General features: G+C 42.7%; 1 pseudogene; it reads right to left on the bottom strand.

The window, feature by feature from the left end:
* Positions 1 to 2,366: 2,366 nt before the first annotated feature.
* LOC117368342 lies at positions 2,367 to 7,403 on the bottom strand (annotated as a pseudogene).
* Between the last annotated feature and the right edge of the window lie 6,336 nt (positions 7,404 to 13,739).

Below are 13,739 nucleotides of genomic sequence, written 5' to 3'. Positions count from 1 at the left end.
ACATCACTTGACATTCTTATACATATAAACCATTAAAGTAGAAATTATAACCCTTTCCCCCCACCCAACAATTCTTCAATGAAAATTTTCATAATGTATACAGAAATCCAATCATTAAATAAAAATATTAGACATCCAATTTCCCCCCCTCCGCCCAATAAAATATATGTATCCATCAGAAAGGAAAACGATGTTCATTCATTACAATAATTCTCTAATGGCCCCCAGATCTTTATAAAGTTGTTATAATTACCTTTCTGTACAGCAATTGCTCTTTCCATTTTAAAAATGTGACAAAGTGAATTCCACCAAAAAGAATAATTAATATTTGTATAATTTTTCCAATAAGCCGTAATGTGTTGATTTGCCACCCCTGTCATTATTAATAGAAGTTTGTTATTATAAGATGAAATTTGACTTTTTTTCCTCATAGCCATGCCAAACAGAATAGTATCATAAGACAAAGCAACATGATTTTCAAGTAAACGGTTAACCTGCGTCCAAATTGAATTCCAAAATAATTTAATACAGGGACAGTAAAAAAGTAAATGATCCAATGTCCCTACTTCCAGATTACAATGCCAGCATTTATTAGACTTAGATCTATCTAACTTTTGCAAACGAACTGGGGTCCAAAAAGCTCTATGCAACAAAAAGAACCAAGTTTGCCTCATAGATGCTGACATTGTACATTTCATTCTCCAAGACCAAATTTGTGGCCATTGAGATGCAGAAATTTGCTGCCTTATCTCAATACTCCAATTGTCTCTAAGACCATTTTTTTGTTTTTTATTCACATATCCAGATAATAATTTATACCACAAAGCGGCTTGATGTCCCAGGAAATCCGCTTGAAAACAAAAGAACTCCAGACTATATTGATTATTCAGATTTTTCCATTCAGGAAACCCTACCTGAATAGCCTGCTTCAGTTGCAGCTGTGAAAATTCAAGCAGTTTACCATCTGAAATAACGTCATTTAGAGTTTGAATGCCTGCAATGACCCAGGTTTTCCATAAGATTTTAGATCTGCCAATTTGAATCTTGGAATTAATCCAGAAAGATTGATTTGTAGATTTACTTATTGAAATAGGTGTTAAATTGCTAATATATCTCAATGTTTTCCATGTATCTGATAAAATTCTGTTCTCCTTATATCTTCTAGATATTCTAATACTGGGCACATGAACCAAATTTAAGGGAAACAAGAGATGCCATTCTAAATAAAGCCAATCCGGTGCATTCTCAAAGAGTTCTGGGAGGATCCAATAGATACCTTGACGTAAAATATAGGCTTGATGATACCTATAAAAATTAGGAAAATTTACCCCACCCTCCTCAATTGGTTTTTGAAGAGATACTAAAGCAATTCTATGCATTTTACCTTGCCAAACAAATTTCATAAGGATACCGTTAAGTTTTTTATAAAAGGACCCATGAAAAAAGATTGGTATCATACTCATTTGATAACAAACCACAGGTAATATCATCATTTTAATAGTTTGAACTCTCCCCCACCAAGAAATATATAATGGATTCCATTGCTCACACAACTCTGTAACTCTTTTTAATAAAAGTTTTTCATTCTCTTTAACTGTATTGTCTAAATTATTTTTAATCATAATACCCAAATACTTTAAGTCTTCTTCTTTCCATACAAATAGAAAAGAATCAAATAATCCTTTAGAACAGTGGTCTCAAACTTGCGGCCCGGGAGCCACATGCGGCCCGCCAGGTACTATTTTGAGGCCCTCGGTATGTTTTATCATAATCACAAAAGTAAAATAAAAGAGTTTCTTGATCATATATCTCTTTAGCTATAAATGACAATAGTATTATATTATTAAGACTTAGCCAAAAGGAAAGATTTATAAAGTTTACCTCATGCAAAATTGTCATTTCTTTAATAAGACATTAACTATTTTTTTCCGAGGCCCTCCAAGTACTTACAAATCCAAAATGTGGCCCTGCAAAGGGTTTGAGTTTGAGACCACTGCTTTAGAACAATACACATTTAAAGGAAGAATTTCAGACTTACTCCAATTTATTTTATAACCTGAAAATTTTCCAAATGTATCAATCAATTCTAGCAAACATGAAATAGTAGTTTCTGGATTTCTCAAATAGAGCAGAATATCATCTGCATATGCTGAAACTTTATATTCCCCTTTGCTTGATGAATGGCTAATAACAAGGGTTCTAATACAACATCAAACAACAAAGGAGATAAAGGACAGCCTTGTCTAACTCCTCTCTGCAAGTTAAATTTCTCTGACAAATTATTATTAATACTAGTGTTTAAGCCCGTTAAATTAATGAATATATGTCTTTCTTTCTGTGTGTCTCCCTGCCCCTGTCTCTTTCTTCCTTTCTTTCTGTCTCTTTCCTTCCCTCTGTCTGTCTTTCTTTCTGTCTCTTTCCTTCCCTCTGTTGGTCTTTTTTTCTGTCTGTCTCTCTCCATCTGGTCCCCTGTCTGTCTGTCTTTCTTTCTTTCTGTCTCTCTCCGTGCCCACTGTCTTTCGTTCTCGTGCGCTGTCTGGCTTTATGTCTCCATGGCCACTTGCCTGCCTTTCTTTGTCTTTCTCTATGGCCCCCTTCTATATCCTCCCCAAAGCAAATAAAGATTGCTCCCTGCACCCAGCACACCCCTCCCCCCAAAGCAAAGCAAGTTCACTCCCTGGCCCCCTTTTGCTACTGAAAAGGAAACTTTAAAATAATACATTTAAAATGATCAGATACTTGGAAACTGCAAAGAAAGGACTTAAGTAAAGTTCAGGATTTTTAAATCATAATAAAAGTCATAAAATTCTGCAGCTTCCCTGCTTTCTATCTTGAAAGTTGTTTAATGATAGAGAAATTGATAGAGAGAGAGATTTCTGCAGCTTCTCTGCTTTCTATCTCTCCACCTTTTCCCTTCACACTTTCACTGAAATAACCTGAGTTACAGCTTCGGGAGCAGCATGCAGGCTACTTGCTAGGGGATCGGCCGTTTTTGCTGCATCGGATCCGTTGCTTTGGCTGGCCGACTTAGGCCTGTGAGCGTCGTTGGCCTGGAGGAGCCGGGCGGGGCGGGGCTTCCGTGCTGGTCGGCTGCGTGTGAGTTTAGGGGTATGGGTGATTATTGAACATACCCCGCACATCCCTGAACCTACCCAGAGACTCCCCGCGCGGGAGGAATCGCCGCCATCACCGCCCCCCCTGAGCCGCCACTACTGCTGCATCCGTCGCCGGGCCCCGCTCCCAACGCTGCGCACCTAGGCCGGGGAGGAGGAGGTGGCGGCAATGGCAACAACAGTGGATTCCGGGAGCAGCGGCTGCCTTCCCCGCCTCCCTCACCACCCGACTACAGAGGCGAGATTGAGGAGCCGCCACTGACAGGCAGACTGTGAGTGCGCGGTCTGGCTGGCTCCTCTACCAAAGCCCTTCCGGCGGCAGCCCCTCTCGCATCCGTCTCCACGTTGCAAGCCTCTCCGAAGGCCGGCTCCCACAAAAATGCTGCCCCTCTGTCCAAAGCTGCGGCCGGACGCAAGATTGGTTTTAAAGTTAGGCGGCCAGGCCAGGTCTTCAAAGCAGCTGCAGCCGCGGTTTTAAAGTTAGCCGGTCAGGTATTCAGAGCGGCAGGGGGAGGCAACCTTTTATTCAATGTCTGCCGGGTAAAGCGCCGTGCCGAGTAGAGGAAGCAAACGCCGTGGCAGGAGAGCAGGGAGTGAGTTTTTCCTATGCGGTTGTTTTGGGGGGGGGGGGTTGTGAACAGGAAGTCGAGCAGAGGCGGGAGTGAGCTGTTCAGCTTCCCCTATCTGGGCAAACCGCTCTGGCGAAAATGGAGTGAAGTGCCGCGTGGGGCCGTAGAAAGAGCGGGGCATGCTGCAGTCTTGGCGGCCACGGACATACGGATCACGGAAGCACGCCGATAAGACTGCGCATGCGCCGCCTACGGTTTTATTATATAGATTCAATCTTGCAGAAGGGGAGCTATACAATGATTTAACCATTTGTATAAATCCAGGACCTATACCAAATCAATCTAATGCTTGATACATAAAATTCCATTCAACTCTATCAAAAGCTTTCTCTGCATCCAAGGATACAGAAAAAGCCGGATCATTCATATTTTTGGTTAAATTTAGCATATGGAACGCTAATCTAGAGTTATTAGATGATTGTCTTTTAGCAACAAATCCTGTTTGGTGCATATCAATAATATAAGGGAGAGCCTTGGCTAAGCGCAAAGCCAATATCTTAGCCAAAAGTTTACAATCTACATTTATTAAAGAGATAGGCCTGTAGTTTGAAACCAAAGTAGGATCTCTATTTGGCTTAGGCAAAACAATAGTTAATGATTCTGCCATAGTACCGGTAATACAACCCTTAGTAAGTTGTGACTGATATAAATTTAACAAATGAGGTAAACGAAGAATTTGGAATGCTTTATAAAATTCTACTGTAAAACCATCACCACCTGGAGCGGATCCAACTCTAAGAGATTTCAATGCTGTTTCTAATTCTTTTAGAGATATCGGCATTTCTAAACTTCTTTTTATATGAACCGGAACCTTAGGTCCAATAATTAAATTTAAAAATTCTAATCCATCCTTTTCCCTTTCCGCATAAGGCTCGGAAGAATACAGATCTTTATAAAAAGTTAGAAATTGATTTAATATTTTCTCAATCTGATTTTGTATAACTCCTTTATCATCCTTAATTGCCATAATGTTATTCCTTCTTTTTTTAGCTTTAAGATAACTTGCCAATAGTCTTCCCGCCTTGTTAGAATTTCCATAATACAATGTTTGTTTGGAGAAAATATCTTTCCTAATTAATTTTGAAGATAGTTCATTATATTTACCTTTTATTTTTAAAAGATCCTGCAACGTATTATGTTCCCATTTGTTAATCAATTTAGATTCCAAAATTTTTGTTTCTTTTTCCAATTCTGAAAATTGTTTTTTAAATTGATTTCTAATATAAGCAGAATAAGAAATGATAGAGCCTCTCATGGTAGCCTTAAAGGCATCCCATAAATTTTCCATAGAACTATCCTCTGATAAATTAAACAGAAAAAATTCATTAATTTGTGATTTACAAATCCTTGATAAATTTTGTATCTGCAAGCATTGTATTAACAACTCTCCAAACAGCAGCCAGTGGGAGCAACAATCTCTGTAATGTTTTAAAAAATTCCTGTTGATTCGAATTAGGGGCATACAGATTAAACAAAGTTAAAGTAGTATTTCCCATACTCATTTCTACATGTACCCATCTGCCTTGAGGATCTGAACTTACCAAATGAAAAGTGGCATTACATTTTTTATTAATAAGTAAAGCCACACCTGCTTTTTTTCCCAACGGCAGGAGCATAAAAACAATGCTTCACCCATCCCCCTTCCAATTTCTTAGATTCTGTTAAATTAAGATGGGTCTCTTGTATGTAACAAACATCTGCATTCTGCTTTTTCAGAAAGGATAACACTTTTTTTCTTTTGATCTGGTGATTTAGGCCATTCACATTAAGTGAAAAAATTTTAAAAGCCATCATAATATATAAAACTAAAGTGATTCTTTAAAGACAAGTAATCAAAAAAATTATAAGTTTCCAAAATCAACACCATTTTCCTGAAAATCCTCTCATAAACCATAACCTGTTTCCAAATTAATCTTCCTAAACCCTCCCTTCCCTCTACTCCCATCCCCCCCAAACCAATCCATTTCTTCCCACTCAACCTCCCCAGATCTATAAAACCCTCCCTTCTCCCTCCCAAACCTCCCCCCCACAATGACTGTCCTAGAACACACATTGAGGTTAGCAAACACTTACCCCTCCCCCGGCAACTCAAACTCACTTTATTATATTATCATTTCTTAAAATTATTATAAATAATATAAACATTCTTAATTTGCAAAAAATATATATATAATCCATATTTTAAAAATCATATACACCCCCTTATCATTATATAAAAATCCTCCCATTTCCCCTATAAGAAAACAGACAACCCAAATATCTTTATTTTATCAAATCACAAATTCATCTGAACAAGATATCACCCTAACTGTAAATCCCTAATATGCAAATTAATCTAGAAATTATATAAATTACATATAAAATACTATACCCCAGAAATCAATAAATATTAAAAATAAACTCCAATAATTGAAGTTAAAAATATCAATTATATCATCCAGTAAAATTTTTAATCTCATAAGAAAATAAAACCTCCCATATAACAATAATTTATCAAATCAGAAATCCATCTAAACAAAGGTAGCACCCTAGCCTTTAAAAGTCTCTAATATATACATTTATTAAAATTATACAAATTTATTGTTAAGAAAAGGATTTTTCAAAGTTAAAAGAATAAAATATACAAATAAATGCAAGTTGACTGCTGAGAGACATTACACTGTTATAAATAAAATCAAAAATTTTAACATAAGTAACTAGCCACCAGAAAGAAAAATCTTCAGTACATTTGATAAAATATGCCATTCTACATGAGCCTTCCATTATTAAATTGATCCATTCAAAAAACTGTATCAACTCTCTATGCTTTTCTCTATTGTTATTCCAACTTTTCAATCTCCCATTAGTCCACCGGTGCTCAATAGGCTATTTGTTCAACTCTCCAACTATTTCTTCAACTTCTAATTTTGATATTCTCTCGTTTGAATTTTGCTTTTTCTTCCTCATGCTTCTTTATTAATTCTTCTACCTCCTTTTGCTTCAGAACCCTAATTGTTGTCATTCCATTTTCTCTAGTCAGTATTGCAATTTCAACTTTCTCCGCAGACCGTTTGCTGACATCCATGGCCTTGTTTAGCACTTTAACAGCTAAAGTAAAAGCTGACCTTAAGCTAATTTCTCCTTTGTAATCTTGTTTCAACATGGACACAGCTGCAACACTGTTGTTTCCAATGCAAGTGGCCTTCCACCCTCCATAATTTTCACTGGGGTCATTCTGATACAACTGAAAGCCACAATGATTATCCCAACCAATGTAAAAAAGGGACACACCAAAAGAATTATCTCCCCCAAACTGTGTATAAACTTGCTTAATAACACACTGGCAAGTAACCCACTGTTCACAAAGTATAGGCACCTGATACTGTAGAAGATACCTTTGAGCAAACAATCTTAGTTCATTTGTCAATACATTGGCATCTGAAGTTATATCTGCACCACTGCCAGCCATATCCAATTAAGATTATAGATCTTCTCTGAAAAGAAGACTGAATCAGGAGCCTTGTGGACGTTTCGCCTCTCTGCCACTAGCAAAACATCATCATTTACTAAAATTCCAAGGCAGGTACCTGCATGTCCAATTGCTTCCATGGCATATTCAACCTAATATAGGCGTCCTTCAGAGAGAAAATATAGTGGTCCTTGAGTCATAACTTCAGGACATTTTCCTGGTAGTTTATTAACTTGTTAATCGCCACTAAAATTATACAATGTTTTCTTATGTGGCCGCGCAAAAGTACAAACTTAGAAACGCAAACTTAGCCCACCCCCTGCCCGGAATAACTGACAACAGGGCGTGGAGAAGGGACAAGACCGAATGGGGGGTGCACCATGCCTCCACCCATCCCCGGTGAGAAAATTTATAGCAACCCGACTAGCCCTCATGGATAAACCGAAACAGAGCTGCCACATTGTAAAAGCGAAGATCAGGGAGATTTAAACTGCCCCTAGATTTATCCAGAGCCAAAGTAGCATAGCTAATCCGGGCTCGCTTATGACGCCAGAGGAAGGGAGGATAGAGCGAAACAGGCGCACATCCTTATCCGTAACCCAGAGAGGTATAGTCTGCAAAGGATACAGAATTTTGGGGAGAAGTACCATCTTAGACAAAGCCACACGCCCCCAGAGTCTCAGCGGAAGGTCTCTCCATTTATCACACAATCGCTGGATCTCATCCAAATGGTGTTGCACATTATATTGGTACAGAAGCTTGAGATCTGGGCTTAAATACACACCAAGATAACGCATCGGCCACCGTACCGGTGGAATCTCGAGGCCCGCATGCCAGGTCTCCACCGCAACGGGAGAAGCTCAGATTTATCACAATTAACTCGCAGGCCAGAAATATCCCCAAAGGAGCAAACAAGAGCTAGGACCAGCCCCAGATCCTGGCGGGGTTGGTCTAGATAAAGGAGAATATCATCAGCAAATAGATTAATTCGGCTCTCCTTCTCTCCAAGGCGGATACCCCGAAGAGTCGAGTCCCCACGAATTTTAACTGCCAATGGTTCGATGGCTAACACAAAAAGGAGCGGAGACAATGGGCAGCCCTGTCGCGTCCCCCTACCTAATGCAAACAGGTCAGTGAACTGACCATTCACCAAAAGTCTTGCTTGCGGTTGAATATATAAGCTACAAATCCATTGGTGAATGGGACCCTCTATGCCAAACTGACACAAATCTCAGAAGAGGTATTGCCATGAGATGCTATCAAACGCTTTCTCCATGTCCAGGCCAACAATAGCCGATGTGCCCTCCATCCCGCGCCTGGAATGAAGAGCCATCAGAGCGCGAGCTAGATTCATCGACGCGTAGCAGCCCGGCACGAACCCGGCCTGGTCCTCATGGATCAAAAGCGGCAAAAATGCATTCAATCTGGTCGCCAAAATCGCAGCAAAAAGCTTGGCGTCTTGATTGAGAAGAGAAATGGGGCGATAAGACCCCACCTGGGCCGGGTCTTTGCCCGGTTTAGGCAAAAGCACAACGTGAGCTAGATTAGGGGGTCTCCAAACCCTGGTTTGCAGACAACGCATTGAACGCCCCCACCAAAACAGGAGAGACCTGATCCGATAAGATCTTGTAATATTCAAAACCAAATCAATCAGGTCCAGGTGCTTTAGTTAACTTGAGCTTCTTGATACCGAGCTGTAACTCTCCAGGGATAATAGGGACATTCAATTGCTCCAGTTGAGCTATCGTCTGCTTAGGAAGCGTAAGCCCCTGAAAGAAGGCATCTCTATCAGCATCCGAAAACGATCTGTTAACGTACAGAGATTCATAAAAGTGAACGAATTGCTGTTGAATCTGCCGTTTCTGGGTGAAACGAGTACCTTTCTTGTCCTGGACAGAATAATCTGGCACGTGCGCGGAGGCCTGACCAAATTGGCCAACAGTTTCCCTGTCTTACCCCCCCAGGAGTACATTTTATACCGTTGAAAATAAATATCGCGAGAGGCCCTCTACGTCAAGATGGCATCAATCTGGTGCCTTACGGTCAGCAAGCAAAGTTTATCATCTGCAGAAAGAGAGGTGCAGTGGTGCGCCCTCAATTGTCGAAGCTCCCCCCGAGAGAGCCAATAAATCAGCATCCATTTTCTTCCGCTTGCGAGAAAGATAAGCAATAATGAACCCCCGCAGAACCGCCTTGGAGGCCTCCCAAAATGTCACTGGGTGGACGTCTTAAGTAGTATTATGATAACTATACTCCAACCACTGTTCCCGAAGATATTTGTGAAATTCTAGATCTCAATAGAGGTAACACGGAAATTTCCAATGCCGTTCCCCCGACTCCGGCATAAACTGAAGTTTCATGACAACTGGTGAGTGATCCGATAAGGTAACCTCCTCAATATCTATCCCAGACACCCTGGGAAGCAGTGAAGGCGAGACCAACAGGTAGTCCAACCGGGCATATACATTGTGGGGGTGTGAGTAAAAAGTGTAGGTACGTTCCGTTGGGTGCAAAATCCTCCAAGTGTCCAATAACTGCAACTGGCTAGGCAAAAAATTTACCCCCTTGGCTCCATGGTCCCTTGCCCCCGCCTTTGCCGGACTACAGTCCAGGGCAGGATCTACAGCAGCGGTGCCCACACTTTTTTGACTCATGAGCTACTTTTAAAATGACCAAGTCAAAATGATCTACCAACAATAAAATAAAATAAAAAAAACACAACGCACACTGTACGCATAGAATTGTTAATTATCATTCCTATTCCGGGGTTTTTTCAAAGAGGTCAAAGCAGATGACTCTATGCACTGTCACCTCAGTAACAACCATACAAAAATAGACAAATACCCACCCCCCTCCCTTTTTACTAAACCACAATAGCAGTTTTTAGCGCAGGGAGCTGCGCTGAATGCCCAGCGCTGCTCTCGACGCTCATAGGCTCCCTGCGCTAAAAACCATTATTGCGGTTTAGTAAAAGGGGACCATATTGTAAAATATAGACAGCAGATATAAATTCAGACACATTTTGATCACTAAATTTAAAATAAAATCACCTTGTCTGGTGATTTCATGAGTCTCTGGTTGCACTTTCTTCTTCTGACTGTGCATCCAATCTTTCTTCCCTTCTTTCAGCCTGTATGCTTCCTCTCCTCCACACCTCATTCCCTCCCCCAACTTTTTCTTCCTCTCTCCCTGACCTTTCTTTCTTTCTCTTCATGCCCTCTTTCTTTTTTTCTGTTTCTCTTCTTTCCTTCTGCCTCCCTGCCTGCCCCCTTTCTTTCTTCCTGCCCTTCCCCAAGCCACTGCCAGTTCCGCTGCCATCGGGGAACAGGACCCAAACCGCCACCAATGGATAACAGGCCCCAAAGCTGACGCCGATGCCGCCCCATGCTCTCCCTGCTTCGGGCTGACAAGCATTCCTCTCCCCGATGTCAATTCTGCCATCGGAGAGGAAGTTCCGCCCAGCCAGGCAGCGATTGGCTGGCCCGAACTTCCTCTCCAACGGCAGAATTGACATCGGGGAGAGGAAGACTGATCGGCCCGATAGATCGCCAAGGCAAAGTGAGTCCTGGGTGATCGACTCATTTTGCCTTGGCGAGCTACCCATCGATCGCGATTGACCTATTGGGCACCCCTGATCTACAGTAATGTTAAAGTCCCCTCCCACCAGCGGCTGGTAATCTGGATACATGGCTATCCTGGCAAGCAGAGCTGAAAAAAATTAATATGATTATACACATTGGGAGCATACAGATTGCATAATAACCATTTGTGCCCCCATAATTCCCCCAACACTATAACATATCGGCCCTCCTGGTCTTGGAGAACTTTATGAGTGTTGAAGGGCAGTTGTTTATGAATAAGGATGGTAATCCCTCGTTTCCGGGTACCAAAGGAGGACAAGCAGACCTCACCCACCCAGTCTCTCCAAAGCTTGAGGTGTTCAGTAATGGAAAGATGGGTTTCCTGCACAAAAGCGATATCAGTTCCCCTCCGTCGGAACCAGGTCAAAACTTTCTTCCTCTTAACAGGAGAATGAATCCCGTCCACATTTAAGATAGCTATAGTCAACTTAGTCATTAGTAAAAATTTCCCCAGAGGTAATAACAGGAGACAAGTTAGTACAGTGGATGGTCAGCCCCCCAGCTAGGCCTCCCATCCAGGAAAACTTGAGCAGGAACACACCAAAGAGTGCCACAGGACACAGAAGCATGTCCAACCGCCCCCATGAACGCTGCACCACAACACATACAGTCCTCCCCCCCTACCCACAAATGCAACCACCACACATACCCGCAGTCAATCACACCATCCACACCCTCACCCAAGCATCACCCCCAACCGCTCCCCACCAACCGCCCCCTGCCCCCCAGAGAAAAGCATCCCCAGAACCATCCCCAAAATCCCCCAATACAAAATAAAAAACTAAGAACAAAAAATTCCACTCCCAAGAAGCAGAGCAACCTAAAGTCCTTAGCTGAGCTCTCAAAGATCCACAGTCTCTCACAAAGGCGTCAACTGCCCAGGCCGAAGGAAGAACCGGCCAGCGCCGGCCCTCAATCGACCTGGTCCAGACAGGCCCCAGCAGGGATGAAGCAGCAGAGAAGGCGATCAAAGTTCACTGCCGTCGGCGTCAAGCAGTCTGAAGCATGGGACCAAAACAGAGCAAAAAAGGTCACCAGGCCCCGAACGACCCAGACACTGCAGCTCACTCCCACTCAAGCCAACAGAGTACAGGCAGAACTACCCTCAGCAGCCCAGGATTCCGATAGGTCTCACAAATAGATTAAGGCCACAGAGAGAAAATACTGAGGGCAAGCTGCCACGTCAAATGGCCAGATCAGCCTCCGGGGCCCCTCCCGTCAGCCATGGCCGGCATGGAGTCTAGAAACTACTGCGCCGCCGCTCAATCAACAAAGGTGTAAGATTTCCCCTCTCTCCAAATGCGCAGCGATGCCAGATACACCAGCGCAAACCACACTCCTCGTCGGTGAAGCGCGGTGCAAAGGGGCGCCATTTCTTTACGAAGGGAGGCCACATGGAGTGAATAATCGTTGAACAGCAACAGTTTCTTTCCTTCGTAGTCCAACTGACCCACTTTCCGGTAAGCTTGTAGTATAAGCTCTTTTTCCTTCCAGTTGAGGTAACAAGCAATCGCAGCCCTAGGGCGATTGTTATTCCCCAAGCGTTGGCCCATGCGATGCGCTCGCTCACAGATAAAGCCGGTCGGCGGTGCCTCTAGGCCCAGCCTAGTCGGGAGCCAGATTTGAAAGAAGTGGTAGAGATCTTGGTCAGCCCAGAGCTCTGGAAGACCCACCACGTGGAGGTTGTTCCGGCATTGGCGATTCTCCTGTTCATCGAGTCAGCCAGTCAGCGCTGTCACCTGGGCCAGCAATGTGACCACGCTAGTGCGATCCCGCAGTGCCGCATCTTCCCCGTCAGAGATGCGCTACTCCACCGCCGCAATGCGGTTCGCCTGCAACTCAAAGCGTTCATTTATGCAGTCCACAGCTGACAAGCTTATGGAGACGATCCTCCAGGGCCGCGGTCACCATGCGGGACATTTCTTGTGCCCACTCTCCCCATTGCGCCGGGGCAGAAGATGGAGTTGGCGCTGCCGCCATTTTAGGCACAGGGAAGGCAGACTTGTGTTTGGGCATCTTCACTGAATGTACCGGCATTCTAGATGCAAACCACCGCTCCAAAGGCCGCACTCCCGCATAGCACTTTAAGAAGGTCTCTGGGAATTTTATTGCCGATCGGGCAGTATTGTTGAGGGAGTTTAGCAGAGTTTTGGAGACCGGGGGTCGGAGAGCTCGAGGGCATACGTCATTTCAAGTCAGACTCTGTCACCATTTTCATCCACCATCTCTCTTGGGAGCGCATTCCAGGCATCCACCACCCTCTCTGTAAAGAAGAATTTTCTTACATTGCTCTTGAATCTACCACCCCTCAACCTCAAATTATGTCCTCTGGTTTTACCATTTTCCTTTCTCTGGAAAAGATTTTGTTCTAAGTTAACTGTAACCTGTTCTGAGCTCTCTGGGAAGGACGGGCTATAAAAATAAATTTAAAATTTAGAAAATAATCAGCTCCGGATGTCGCATACCCTAGGAACGCCACTGGATATTATAAACATATTTGTGAACTTGGATTTCCAGCTCTGATAGAAATCGGAAAAAAAAAGAATGACTGCAGATGGTGAATGATGAAATATGTTTGCTTGTTGACTATCAGCTGCGTTTTGAGTTAATTTGCAGTCAAGAACAAGCACACCCATCGTATTGATTAGCAATTCTATTCTATCTATAAATACTTGCAACTCAAATAATGTGCCGCGTAAAATATGTGCTTCACAAATATAACCTAGAAATAGCCCTCGTAGTTATTACTTCACTATAATGTATAAATCTGTAGTTTGATTATTTTCAGCTTCATTTACATCTTGTTAACTGAATTCCCACAGTACATCTGGCTTTGGTGCTTAGGAGGACCTAAAGTGTTGTTAAAGGCACTCGTTAACCCTCGCCATGTTTGCAAGGTTCACGTGCT

The sequence above is a fragment of the Geotrypetes seraphini genome, chromosome 10, assembly GCF_902459505.1.
Source record: "Geotrypetes seraphini chromosome 10, aGeoSer1.1, whole genome shotgun sequence".
NCBI classification, from domain to species: domain Eukaryota; kingdom Metazoa; phylum Chordata; class Amphibia; order Gymnophiona; family Dermophiidae; genus Geotrypetes; species Geotrypetes seraphini.
Note: the sequence above shows the minus strand (reverse complement) of the source record. Positions and strands in the feature narration are given on the sequence as shown.